This window comes from Oncorhynchus kisutch, linkage group LG18 (genome assembly GCF_002021735.2).
Source record: "Oncorhynchus kisutch isolate 150728-3 linkage group LG18, Okis_V2, whole genome shotgun sequence".
Lineage (NCBI taxonomy): Eukaryota > Metazoa > Chordata > Actinopteri > Salmoniformes > Salmonidae > Oncorhynchus > Oncorhynchus kisutch.
In genome coordinates, this window is record NC_034191.2 from 21702620 (window position 1) to 21717936 (window position 15317).

Sequence of the window (15317 nt, forward strand, 5' to 3'; positions counted from 1 at the left end):
TAGCTGCATTTGACTGTTTTCCAGCTAGCTAGCAAGTAAACGCTAACCAAATGTGCATTTTTGTTTTACTAGCTAACTGATTTAGAACAACGAAGTAACGTTTTAAGTGTTAACAATTGACTAAGATTCTGAATAGCTAAAGGACACTGGGTAAAGTGAACCTTGATGGATTGTCTGTTTTCTATGTTGAAATTGAGAGTCAGCGAGGCCCTTCTGAACAGCAGCGTCCCAGGATTGCACAGTTGTCACATATAGAACAAGGTTTGATGTTAGTTATAAAAATATATTGTTGTGTCCCAAGTAGCTAACGTTACCGTTAGTTAGCTAACTAGTGAACAGATGTTTGCTTGCCTTAAATGCTGTCGCATTCACTTATCCTATAGTTTTTCAAAAAAGTATTTCAGCTAGCTAATTCCCTTAACGCAATCCACACACCTAACATTTAGTTTACTTGCATTCACTGATTTAGCTAGCTAACGTTAGCTGTCTTCGTAAGCAGTAAATGTCAAATAATGTTTTAAAATCGTATACTCAAATCCTAAACAAACAGCATATAAAGGTAACACTTGAGTAAATTGGGGATACAACGCATAATGAAAGCAGGTGCTTCAACACAGGTGTGGTTCCTGAGTTAATTAAGCAATTAACATCCCATCATACTTAGGGTCATGTATGAAAATGTCCAGTTGCCCATTTTTTTGTCTACCATGGATAGAAGCAGAGATCAAATTGCATTGGTCACGTATACATATTTAGCTAATTTTATTGTGGGTGTAGATCTGTGACTTTGAAAGAGGGGTCTCAAAGGAGAATAAGTGGTTTACGGTCACTAGGAATTTGTCCATAAAGCGATCAAGCAACACATGCCTGATTTTTAGTCAGTGACACGAACAAAGACAGCTGCCAGAGCAATGGAGTGATGGTTCACCGTTAATAAAGCCACACTGTAAATATTTATTTACCATCAATAAGATGCAGATCCTTACATTATCTCGCACAGTATATTATTAAAGTTCCCATGTGCCAACAAAGCTTTCACAATAAGCTTTGTTGGCAAGTATACCTAAGGCTAGTATACCTATTATTATGAAAGAATAGTGGATATTTATCATGTGTCCAAAATGTGTTCTGTCTGTCTTTCCTAAACTGTGCCAGTTACTTCTAAACAGTACAACATTATTGATTGTGTTCATAAGATGTTCAAGCATGTCTGTGTCAAGGATGATAACATTTTCATGTAACACAGACTGCTCTGATATGTCCAAAGTAGAGGTCGACCGATTATGATTTTTCAATACCGATTATTGGAGGACCAAAAAAAGCCGATACTGAATAATCGTCCAATTTAAAAAAAGACAATTACAACAATATTGAATGAACACTTATTTTAACTTAATATAATGCATCAATAAAAATCAATTTAGCCTCAAATAAATAATGAAAAATGTTCAATTTGGTTTAAATAATGCTAAAACAAAGTGTTGGAGTGCCATGTAAAACAGCTAATGTTTAAGTTCCTTGCTCAGAACATGAGAACATATAAAAGCTAATGGTACCTTTTTAACATGAGTCTTCAATATTCCCAGGTAAGAAGTTTTAGGTTGTAGTTATTATAGGAATTATAGGACTATTTCTCTCTATACGATTTCTATTTCATATACCTTTGACTATTGGATGTTCTTAGGCTTGCCAGTGTAACAGTATAGCTTCCGTCCCTCTCCTCGCTCCTACCTGGGCTCGAACCAGGAACACATCGATAACAGCCACCCTCGAAGCAGCGTTACCCATGCAGAGCAAGGGGAACAACTACTCAAAGTCTCAGAGCGAGTGACGTTTGAAACGCTATTAGCGCGCACCCCGCTAACTAGCTAGCCATTTCACATCGGTTACACCAGCCTAATCTCGGGAGTTGATGGGCTTGAAGTCATAAACAGTGCAATGAAGAGATGCTGGCAAACGTACAAACGTACAAAAGTGCTGTTTGAATGAATGCTTACGAGCCTGCTGGTGCCTACCACCGCTCAGTCAGACTGCTCTATCAAATCATATACTTAATTATAACATAATAACACACAGAAATACGAGCCTTTGGTCATTAAAATGGTCCAATCCGGAAACTATCATTTCGAAAACAAAATGTTTATTCTTTCAGTGAAATACGGAACGTTCTGTATTTTATCGAACGGGTGGCATCCCTAAGTCTAAATATTGCTGTTACATTTACAACCTTCAATGTTATATCATAAGTATGTACAATTCTGGCAAATTAATTACGGCCTTTGTTAGGAATAAATGGGTTTCACACAGTTCGCAATGAGCCAGGCGGCCCAAACTGCTGCATATACTGACTGCTTGCACGGAATGCAAGAGAAGTGACACAATTTGCCTAGTTATAAGAAATTAATGTTAGCAGGCAATATTAACTAAATATGCAGGTTTTAAAATATATACTTGTGTATTGATTTTAAAGAAAGGCATTGATGTTTATGGTTCGGTACATTGGTGCAACGACAGCGCTTTTTTCGCAAATGCGCTTGTTAAATCATCACCCGTTTGTCAAAGTAGGCTGTGATTCAATGAGAAATTAACAGGCACCGCATCGATTATATGCAATGCAGGACACGCTAGATAACTACACATGGTTGATGATATTACTAGTTTAACTAGTGATTATGTTAAGATTTTTTAAAATTTTTATCAGATAAGTTTAATGCTAGCTAGCAACTTACTTTGGCTTCTTGCTGCCCTCTCTCTCGTAACGGGTAGTTCCTAGGCCGTCATCGAAAATAAGAATGTGTTCTTATTGTACGTTGGCTTAACTGACTTAAATAAAGGTTAAATAAAGGTGTGTAAAAAATCAATAAAAAAAGAAACATATCGGCAAGTCTGTGTCCAAAAACACCGATTACCGATTTATTATGAAAACTTGAAATCGGCCCTAATTAATCGGCCATTACGATTAATCGATTAATGTTTTTGACTGCTGCCCGTGGTTTGAGAGATCACAGAGATGGTATTCTGAAGGTTTGCAATGCAGTTGGCCTCTCTCTCTCTCTCTCTCTCTCCTCTCATTATGACTCAGAGCATGCCAAAGTAACTTCTTGTTTTGGTTATCATTTTCCCACATCTTTTGAAAAGTGCAAGTTAGCAATACATTGAAGCCAATCGTGTGGTTGGTCGATGGATCCACAATGTCAAATTAGACTATGTTCTGTAATAGGCCTACTTTACGCAAAGTGTTACCTGTGTAGCAGTGTTTCTGTTAGCCGGCAATTGCAGACTTTTGCCCCCCCATAAATAAAACTGTTTCCGGACAGAATGACCAGACAAAAAAAAATCTGGCGCAAAATAAAGCTTTTTATTCATTGATGCTTTTTATTCATTATGTATATACATTTGGCCGTCATGCTTATTAGCATGTCTATTTTTGTTATTCATCATGTATCTTATTTATTCAACAACTATTACACACGCACAGCATACAGAGCCTATTTTGAGCGGGATTTCTCCTGCAGCTTCTCAGCTGGTTGCTGCTGGACCAAAACATGCTTTTACAAGCCCAATCACTGCACAACAATTCTAAATGCAATCATGTGTTAACAGTTTTGGTGCAGAATTAAAAATAGCACAAAAAAATATTTCTCAACTGGTAATTGAAGCGTGCCTCCTATTCATTCTACTGCAGGCAACAGGCTATCAGCGCGTCACCCACCACTTACAATGTGAGCTGGAGGCAGTATACATTTAGAAAACATTTTTTATTTTTTTTATTTCATATGATGAGGTATATCTTACCTTGCTTCAAAGGAGCCTATAGGCAAAATCTCACCATGGAAACGTGGAGGCAATTATTTTAGAAAGACTTCATAGGCGGCACGTGAGTTGGAAGATGACTATTTTTACCATTCTGCATGCCAGTTAGGATTTTCATATGCGCAATTTCATGGAACAGTTAAATATGAATAACATTTCTTTCTCAAAATCGTTGTCATGTGGTTAATCATAAAAATCGGAATTACAATGATAAAAATCTAAAAGTTATAATTCCAACTAATGCGAGATCAAAAAATAGAAAGAATGGCGCCGGAGGAGATGGCTGCCGTTTACGGACTCCTAAACAATTGTGCTATTGTGTTTTTTTTGCATTATTTGTAACTTTTGTTTTTATTTTGTACATAATGTTGCTGCCACTCTCTTATAACCAAAAATAGCTTCTGGATATCAGGACACCTCGCACTGGACCAATATTTTTTTTCTTTAACGAGTCGGACGCAAATTATTTACTTCAGACATCCGACAAGGCCCGATGCAACGTAACCCCCCCCATGTCATTTGCATCAGAAAGAGACGGAGATATCAGGGACGTAGGTACGGGGTGCCTTGTAAGGATCCGACGGTGAATGGGTAATCTGCCTCTACCATCAGTCTGATTGTACGTTGGCTAATCATTGGATAACAAAATAGACGAGCTGCAATCACGAAAATCCTACCAACGGGACATTAACTGGAATATCATATGTTTCACCGTGTCGTGGCTGAACGATGACACGGATAACATACAGCTGGTTGGGTTTATGCTGCATTGGCAAGATAGAACAGCTGCCTCTGGTAAGACCAGGGGTGGCGGTCTGTGTATATTTGTAAACAAAAGCTTGTGCACGAAATCTAAGGTCTTCTCAAGGTTTTTCTCGCCTGAGGTAGAGTATCTCATGATAAGCTGTAGAACATACTATTTTACCAAGAGAGTTTTCAACTGTATTTTTCGTAGCTGTCTACATTAGCGGTCGACTGATTAATCAGAATGGCTGATTTAATTCGGGCTGATGTCAAGTTTTCATAACAATCGGTAATCTGCATTTTTGGACACCGATTATGGCCGATTACATTGCACTCCACAAGGAGACTGCGTGGCAGGCTGACAACCTGTTATGCGAGTGCAGCAAGGAGCCAAGGTAAGGTGCTAGCATTAAACGCATCTTGTAAAAAAACTATCAATATTAACATAATCACTGGTTAACTACGCATGGTTGATGATATTACTAGTTTATCTAGCTTGTCCTGCTTTGCATATAATCGATGCAGTGCCTGTTAATTTATCATTGAATCACAGCCTACTTCGCCAAACGGGTGATTTAACAAGCGCATTTGCGAAAAAAGCACTGTCGTTGCAACAATGTGTACCTAACCATAAACATCAATACCTTTCTTAAATCAATACACAAGTATATATTTTTAAACCTGCATATTTAGTTAATATTGCCTGCTAACATGAATTTATTTTAATTAGGGAAATTATGTCACTTCTCTTGCATTCTGTGCAAGCAGAGTCAGGGTGTATGCAACAGTTTGGGCCGCCTGGCTCGTTGCGAACTGTGTGAGGACCATTTCTTCATAACAAAGACCGTATTTAATTTGCCAGAATTGTACATAATTATGACATACATTGCACAACCTTCAATGTTAACAGCAATATTTAGACTTAGGGAGGCCACCCGTTAGATAAAATACAGAACGGTTCCGTATTTCACTGAAAAAATAAACATTTTGTTTTCGAAATGATAGTTTCTGGATTTGACCATATTAATGACCTAAGGCTCGTATTTCTGTGATTATTATGTTATAATTAAGTCTATGATTTGATAGAGCAGTCTCACTGAGCGGTGGTAGGCAGCAGTAGGCTCATCAGAATTCATTCAAACATCACTTTCCTGCATTTGCCAGCAGCTCTTCGCTGTACTTCAAGCATTGCCCTGTTTAGGACTTCAAGTCTATCAACTCCCGAGATTAGGCTGGCAATACTAAAGTACCTATTAGAACATCCAATAGTCAAAGGTATATAAAATACAAATGGTATAGAGAGAAATAGTCCTATAACAACAACAACCTAAAACTTCTTACCTGGGAATATTGAAGACACATGTTAAAAGTAACCACCAGCTTTTATATGTTCTGAGCAAGGAACTTAAACGTTAGCTTTTTTACATGGCACATATTGCACCTTTACTTTATTCTCCAACACTTTGTTTTTGCATTATTTATTAAACCAAATTGAACATGTTTCATTATTTATTTAAGGCTAAATTGATTTGATTGATGCATTATATTAAGTTAAAATAAGTGTTCATTCAGTATTGTTGTAATTGTCCTTATTACAAATATATATATATATATATATATATATATATATATATATATATATATATATATATATATATACAGTGCCTTGCGAAAGTATTTGGCCCGCTTGAACTTTGCGACCTTTTGCCACATTTCAGGCTTCAAACATAAAGATATAAAACTGTATTTTTTTGTGAAGAATCAACAACAAGTGGGACACAATCATGAAGTGGAACGACATTTATTGGATATTTCAAACTTTTTTAACAAATCAAAAACGGAAAAATTGGGCGTGCAAAATTATTCAGCCCCTTTACTTTCAGTGCAGCAAACTCTCTCCAGAAGTTCAGTGAGGATCTCTGAATGATCCAATGTTGACCTAAATGACTAATGATGATAAATGCAATCCACCTGTGTGTAATCAAGTGTCCGTATAAATGCACCCGTTAAAAGCGCAGAGAGCATAATGAAGAACAAGGAACACACCAGGCAGGTCCGAGATACTGTTGTGAAGAAGTTTAAAGCCGGATTTGGATACAAAAAGCTTTAAACATCCCAAGGAGCACTGTGCAAGCGATAATATTGAAATGGAAGGAGTATCAGACCACTGCAAATCTACCAAGACCTGGCCGTCCCTCTAAACTTTCAGCTCATACAAGGAGAATGAGAGATGCAGCCAAGAGGCCCATGATCACTCTGGATGAACTGCAGAGATCTACAGCTGAGGTGGGAGACTCTGTCCATAGGACAACAATCAGTCGTATATTGCATAAATCTGGCCTTTATGGAAGAGTGGCAAGAAGAAAGCCATTTCTTAAAGATATCCATAAAAAGTGTCGTTTAAAGTTTGCCACAAGCCACCTGGGAGACACACCAAACATGTGGAAGAAGGTGCTCTGGTCAGATGAAACCAAAATTGAACTTTTTGGCAACAATGCAAAACGTTATGTTTGGCGTAAAAGCAACACAGCTCATCACCCTGAACACACCATCCCGACTGTCAAACATGGTGGTGGAAGCATCATGGTTTGGGCCTCCTTTTCTTCAGCAGGGACAGGGAAGATGGTTAAAATTGATGGGAAGATGGATGGAGCCAAATACAGGACCATTCTGGAAGAAAACCTGATGGAGTCTGCAAAAGACCTGAGACTGGGACGGAGATTTGTCTTCCAACAAGACAATGATCCAAAACATAAAGCAAAATCTACAATGGAATGGTTCAAAAATAAACATATCCAGGTGTTAGAATGGCCAAGTCAAAGTCCAGACCTGAATCCAATCGAGAATCTGTGGAAAGAACTGAAAACTGCTGTTCACAAATGCTCTCCATCCAACCTCACTGAGCTCGAGCTGTTTTGCAAGGAGGAATGGGAAAAAATGTCAGTCTCTCGATGTGCAAAACTGATAGAGACATACCCCAAGCGACTTACAGCTGTAATCGCAGCAAAAGGTGGCGCTACAAAGTATTAACTTAAGGGGGCTGAATAATTTTGCACGCCCAATTTTTCAGTTTTTGATTTGTAAAAAAAGTTAGAAATATCCAATAAATGTCGTTCCACTTCATGATTGTGTCCCACTTGTTGTTGATTCTTCACAAAAAAATACAGTTTTATATCTTTATGTTTGAAGCCTGAAATGTGACAAAAGGTCGCAAAGTTTAAGGGGGCCGAATACTTTCGCAAGGCACTGTATATGACATGACCTGACCTGACCTGCATATATATAAAAATTGACCGATTTTGAATCGGTATTGGCTTTTTTTGGTCCTCCAATATATCAGCGTGGAAAAATCATAATCAGTCAACCTCTAGTCTACATACCACCACAAACCGATGCTGGCACTAAGACCGTACTTAATCAGCTGTATACTGCCATAAGCAAACAGGAAAACGCTCATCCAGAGGGGGCGCTCCTAGTGGCCGGGTACTTTAATGCAGGGAAACTTAAATCCGTTTTACCTCATTTCTACCAGCATGTTAAATGTGCAACCAGAGGGGGAAAAAACTCGACCACCTTTACTCCACACACAGAGACGCATACACAACTCTCCCTCGTCCTCCATTTGGCAAATCTGACCATAATTCTATCCTCCTGATTCCCGCTTACAAACAAACAACTAAAGCAGGAAGCACCAGTGACTCTGTCAATAAAACAGTGGTCAGATGACGCAGATGCTAAACTACAAGATTGTTTTGCTAGCACAGACTGGAATATATTCCGGGATTCTTACGATGGCATTGAGGAGTACACCACATTAGTCACTGGCTTCATCAATAAGTGCATCGATGACATCGTCCCCACAGTGACCGTACGTACATACCCCAACCAGAAGCCATGGATTACAGGCAACATCCCCATTGAGCTAAAGGGTAGATCTGACGCTTTCAAGGAGCAGGACTCTAACCCAGACGCTTATAAAAAAATACCACTATTGCCTGAGACAAAGCATCAAACAGGCAAAGTGTCAATACAGGACTACGATTGAATCGTACTACACTGGCTCCGTCACTTGTTGGATGTGGCAGGTCTTGCAAACTATTACAGATTACAAAGGGAAGCACAGACGCAAGCTGCCCAGTGATTTGAGCCAACCAGATGAGCTAAATTACTTCTATGCATGCTTTGAGGCAAGCAACACTGAAGCATGCATGAGAGCATCAGCTGTTCCGGACGACTGTGTGATCACGCTCTCCGTAGCCGATGTGAGTAAGATCTTTAAACGGGTCAACATTCACAAGGACGCAGGGCCAGACGGATTACCAAGATGTGTACTCCGAGCATGCGCTAACCAACTGGCAAGTGTCTTCTGACATTTTCAACCTCTCCCTGTCTGAGTCTGTAATATCAACATGTTTCAAGCAGACCACCATAGTCCCTGTGCCCAAGAACACTAAGGTAACCTGCCTAAATGACTACCGACCCGCAGCAATCAGGTCTGTAACCATGAAGTACTTTGAAAGGCTGGTCATCAATACCATTATCCCAGAAACCCTAGATCCACTCCAATTTGCATACCACCCCAACAGATCCACAGATGATGCAATCTTTATTGCACTCCACACTGCCCTCTCCCACCTGGACAAAAGGAACACCTACACTACCACTCAAGTTTGGGGTCACTTAGAAATGTCCTTGTTTTTGAAAGAAAAGCAAACAAAAACATCAAATTGATCAGCAATACAGTGTAGACGTTGTTAATGTTGTAAATGACTATTGTAGCTGGACACGGCAGATTTTTAATGGAATATCTACATAGGCGTACAGAGGCCCATTCTCAGCAACCATCACTCCTGTTGTGTTAGCTAATCGGGTACTATTTAATGAAGCTGCCAGTTGAGGACTTGTGAGGCGTCTGTTTCTCAAACCAGACACTCATGTGCTTGTCCTCTTGCTCAGTTGTGCACCGGGGCCTCCCACTCTTTCTATTCTGGTTAGAGCCAGTTTGCGCTGGAGTCATACACAGCGTTGTACGAGATCTTCAGTTTCTTGTCAATTTCTCGCATGGAATAACCTTCATTTCTCAGAACAAGAATAGACTGGCGAGTTTCAGAAGAAAGTTCTTCGTTACTGGCCATTTTGACACGTAATCGAACCCACAAATGCTGACGCTCCAGATACTCAACTCTTCTAAAGATGGCCAGTTTTATTGCTTCTTTAATCAGAACAATAGTTTTCAGCTGTGCTAACACAAACACAAAAGGGTTTTCTAATGATCAATTAGTCTTTTAAAATGGTTAACTTGGATTAGCTAGCACAATGTGCCGTTGGAACACAGGAGTGATGGTTGCTGATAATGGGCCTATGTAGATATTCTATTAAAAATCAGCCATTTCCAGCTACAACATAAAAAATGTCTACACTGTATTTCTGATCAATTTGATGTTTCTAAGTGACCCCAAACTTTTGATTGGTAGTGTATATGAGAATGCTATTCTTTGTCTACAGATCAGCGTTCAACACCATATTGCACCTCTCTCTGCAACTGGATCCTGGACTTCCTGACGGGCTGCCCGCAGGTGGTAAGGGTTGGTAACAACACATCTGCCACTCTGATCCTCAACACGGGGGGCCCTCGGGGGTACTTGCTCAGTCCCCTCCTATACTCCGTATTCACAAATGACTGCATGGCCAGGCATGACTCCAACACCATCATTAGGTTTGCCGATGACACAATAGTGGTAGGTCTGAGGGAGGAGGTCAGAGACCTGGCCGCGTGGTGCCAAGATAACATCTCCCTCAACGTGATCCAGACAATGGAGGTGATTGTGGACTACAGGAATAGGTGGACCGAGCACACCCCCATTCTCACCGACAGGGCAGTGTAGCAGGTTGAGAGCTTCCAGTTCCTTGGTGTCCACATCACCAACAAACTAACATGGTCCAAACACACCAAGACAGTCGTGAAGAGGGCACGACAAAGCCTATTCCCCCTCAGGAAACTAAAAAGATTTGGCATGGGTCCTCAGTTCCTCAAAAGGTTCTACAGCTGCACCATCGAGAGCATCCTGTCTGGCTACATCACTGCCTGGTATGGCAACTGCTCGGCCTCCGACCATAAGGCACTACAGAGGGTAGTACGTACGGCCCAGTACATCCAAGCTTCCTGCCACCCAGGACCTCTATACCAGGCGCTGTCAGAGGAAGGCCTAAAAATTGTCTAAGACTCCAGCCACCCTTGTCATAGACTGTTCTCTCTGCTACCGCACGGCAAGTGGTACCGGAGCGCCAAGTCTAGGTCCAAAAGGCTTCTTAACAGCTTCTACCCCCATGCCATAAGATTCATGAACAGCTAATCAAATGGCTACCTAGACTATTTGCATTGTCCTCCCCCCATCCCACCCCTCTTTTACACTGCTGCTACTCTCTGATTATCTATGCATAGTCATTTTAACTTGACCTACATGTACATATTACCTTGACTAACCTGTATCCCCGCACATTGACTCCATACCGGTACCCCCTGTATGTAGCCTCGCTACTGTTATTTTACTGCTGCTCGTTAATTATTATTATTTAATTATTTTTTTACTTATCTATTTTTGCGTAACACTTATTTTTCTTAACTGCATTGTTGGTTAAGGGCTTGTAAGTGAGCATTTTCCTGTTGTATTCGATGTGACATGTGACAAATAAAATTGGATTTGATAAACAGCCTCTGCCATATGGACACATTGATACACGGTGATCTATTGGCGGCTAAAGAAATAAGCCTATTGAACACAGCCTATATAGGCCAATTCAGCTTTAGGCCAATAACTTCCATTGCGCTTTCACATCGATGATTTGTGATTATTGAAGGGGAGACTGTTGGAAATATTTTTCAAATAGCTTAGTCTGAGGAACTAGCCACTCCCTTCCCCCTTCACAGGGTCCCCTGACCTGCATCTTCTCCTTTACGGCTGCATGCCCCAGCTAGGTGCTGTCACTCCCTTCCCCCTTCACAGAGTCCCCTGACCTGCATCTTCTCCTTTGCGGCTGCATGCCCCAGCTAGGTGCTGCCACTCCCTTCCCCCTTCACAGGGTCCCCTGACCTGCATCTTCTCCTTTACGGCTGCCTGCCCCAGCTAGGTGCTGTCACTCCCTTCCCCCTTCACAGGGTCCCCTGACCTGCATCTTCTCCTTTACGGCTGCATGCCCCAGCTAGGTGCTGCCACTCCCTTCCCCCTTCACAGAGTCCCCTGACCTGCATCTTCTCCTTTACGGCTGCCTGCCCCAGTTAGGTGCTGCCACTCTCTTCCCCCTTCACAGGGTCCCCTGACCTGCATCTTCTCCTTTACGGCTGCCTGCCCCAGCTAGGTGCTGCCACTCCCTTCCCCCTTCACAGGGTCCCCTGACCTGCATCTTCTCCTTTACGGCTGCCTGCCCCAGCTAGGTGCTGCCACTCCCTTCCCCCTTCACAGGGTCCCCTGACCTGCATCTTCTCCTTTACGGCTGCATGCCCCAGCTAGGTGCTGCCACTCCCTCCCCCCTTCACAGGGTCCCCTGACCTGCATCTTCTCCTTTACGGCTGCCTGCCCCAGCTAGGTGCTGCCACTCCCTTCCCCCTTCACAGGGTCCCCTGACCTGCATCTTCTCCTTTACGGCTGCATGCCCCAGCTAGGTGCTGCCACTCCCTTCCCCCTTCACAGGGTCCCCTGACCTGCATCTTCTCCTTTACGGCTGCATGCCCCAGCTAGGTGCTGCCACTCCCTTCCCCCTTCACAGGGTCCCCTGATTTGCATATGGCTCCTGAGTCCTGACCCTCTGTTTGACCCTCCCAGGGGATGCTGGGAAAGACAGGCAGATGGGCCAGAGTGAGGCCCATCTGGATAACCCCCCTCTCCCATGTTGTCCCTCCTCCTCTTCTATCACCCGATGGTACTCATCATTGACCATGTGATGCCACATGGGAACGTTCTCCTCTATCCCAGAGTTCTGTGTGGATAAGAGGATGAAAGATTTGGGCGGGGCCCAACTGACTAGTATGGTCTGTCTATGGGCTGTTTTCACTACTTGCTGTAGCCCTACATTTGTTTAATCTCTCTGTTTTTTCATGACATCTTTCACTTAGTCTTTGTAACCATGGTATTAACATCCAACGTTTTGACTGGTAAGTTTTGTTCTATCACTCTCCTTTCTGCTTTGCCGGTAAAAAAATAAACAAGCCATTTCTTTGAAGGGCATCTAAAGCGCATTCTTCCCTGGGTTGTGTGAAATTAGATCTATGAATCATCTTAGTGAGTCGTTCAACTCTCTCCCTGGGGTAGTAGGAGGTAAAAACTCCCTATTCCCCTGCGTGACAGATGGCCCAGAAAGGGCCTGCTACAACCGTGGTTGTCATTATTAGTTTTATAACGTGTGTTCTGACAAATGCAGCAGGCACACACATTTAAGGCTTACAGGAAGAGGAGGAGGACAAATGGGAGAGGGGGGGTTGACATTTCCAGTAACGCTCCCACTGACATCGATGTGCCCTCCACTCACTCAGTCATGCACACACTCACATTCTATCGTTCCCTCTTGCTCGCTCTCCTCTCTTTCACACACACTCTTCCTCCTCCTTCCCCAGAACCAGGTCATTGAACAGGAAGGATTATGGGTTGCCACTGTCACAGTAGTCACTATGCTTTGGTTCAGTGCTCTGTTGTCTCTACTTTCTGTCCCACTCCCACCATGCTTATGGGTCACAAGTGATTACTGTAGTTGGTTCAGGGAGGCAGGCAGCGCTTTTTCCTTATTTTCTTACACTTAGATTTTGACCTCTGACCTGGAAGTTGGAACAATTCACCAATCCAAAGCTGCTGTTCAAATACATTTTTATTGGTCGCGTACACATTTTGCAGATGTTATCGCAGGTGTAGCAAAATGCTTCATGTTTCTAGCTCCAATAGTGCAGTACACCGAGTGTACAAAACCTTAGGAACACCTTCCTAATATTTAGTTGCACCCCGTTTTGCCCTCAGAACAGCCTCAATTAGACAGGGCATGGACTCTACAAGGTGTCAAGTGTTCCACAGGGATGCTGGCCCATGTTGACTCCATTGCTTCCCACAGCTGTGTCAAGTTGGCTGGATATCCTTTGGATGGTGGACCATTCTTGATACACAGGAAACTGTTGAGCATGAAAAACCCAGCAGCGTTGCAGTACATCCTTTGTCTTGCCCGGTCACCCTCTACATGCCACACATACACAATCCATGTGTCAATTGTCTCAAGGCTTAAAAATCCTTCTTCAACCTGTCTCCTCCCCTTCATCTACACTGATTGAAGTGACATCAATGAGGGATCATAGCTTTCCCCTGAATTCACCCGGTCCGTCTGACATGGAAAGAGCACATTCGGTGTACCTGACAATGCATATCAAAATGAAGAAATATTACAACGTTATTATTGTACCCTTGATAAGTGGACTAGGTCTACAAACTGGCCTATCACAATAAATGTTATTGGAACGTGTGTATGTGGTATGTAAGTTATGGAGAAGCAGTGTATTCCACAGACGAGTAGGGAAAAAGAGCTGGGGCCTGATGGGGGGGTTAAACTCCACAGGAACTGCACTTCATTCAAAATGAATGTGTGACCAAAGGCATTTGCCGTTCTGGTTTCTCCTTGTCCATTAAAACTCCATATTTCTCAAGTCCCACTGCTGACTGGCTGCTAAAAGCCTCTGTGCTTCTGGGGTGGAGGAGGCAGTTGGAGCCAGACATGACCGACTGTGATTTATTACACCACACCTCGCTATCACTTGGTCTTTGCTCCTCTTCCCTATCACTTCTGTCATCCCTTCGCCAAGATGTTGTAGTTGGCCGGGGCTGCATGAGCAATGTGCAAATTATGCAGTGTTGTTGAATGCAACATTTCCTTTTTTAATTCCGGAAACCTCTTTTTAGGTCCTCTGAATAATGACAAAACTACCATCTTTAGAATCCTGTTAAATGAGCTATATCATGAGCCTTTCTGTCTGATACTTCTATAGAATTTAGAGTTATGTGTTACAGCCTGCATGCGTGAGATTTAGGCCAACAGACAATGTCTAGAAGTCTCTTGTGAATGTTTCTTTCAATAATGTATTGACTGGCAGTTTGTCATATGGTCTATACACACCATTACGTACAGTGCCTTGCAAAAGTATTCATCCCGCTGGGTGTTTTTCCTATTTTGTTGCATTACAACCTGTAATTTAAATAGATTTTTATTTAGATTTCTTGTAATGGACATACACAAAATCATCCAAATTGGTGAAGTGAAAAAAAAAATGTACTTGTTTCAAAAGATTATACAAAATAAAAAACAGAAAAGTGGTGCGTGCATATGTATTCACCCCCTTTGCTATGAAACCCCTAAATAAGATATGGTGCAACCAATTACCTTAAGTCACATAATTAGTTTGATTGCACACAGGTGGACTTTATTTAAGTGTCACATGTTCTGTCACATGATCTCAGTGTATATATACCCCTGTTCTGAAAGGCCCCAGAGTCTGCAACACCGCAAAGCACCTTGATGACCAAGGAGCTCTCCAAACAAGGAGGGTATTAATCAGAGAGGCAACAAAGAGACCAAAGATAACCCTGAAGGAGCTGCAAAGCTCCACAGAGGAGATTGGAGTATCTGTCCATAGGACCACTTTAAGCCGTACACTCCGCAGAGCTGGGCTTTACAGAAGAGTGGCCAGGAAAAAAATACATTGTTTAATGAAAAAAAATCAAACACGTTTGGTG

At 42.1% G+C, this 15317-nt stretch overlaps 1 protein-coding gene across 2 annotated transcripts in view; it reads left to right on the top strand.

Moving 5' to 3' along the window:
• Positions 1–15317, top strand: part of LOC109909229 (CUE domain-containing protein 1-like) — a 47119-nt gene that overhangs the window by 306 nt on the left and 31496 nt on the right. The gene's annotated exons all lie outside the window — the stretch shown is intronic.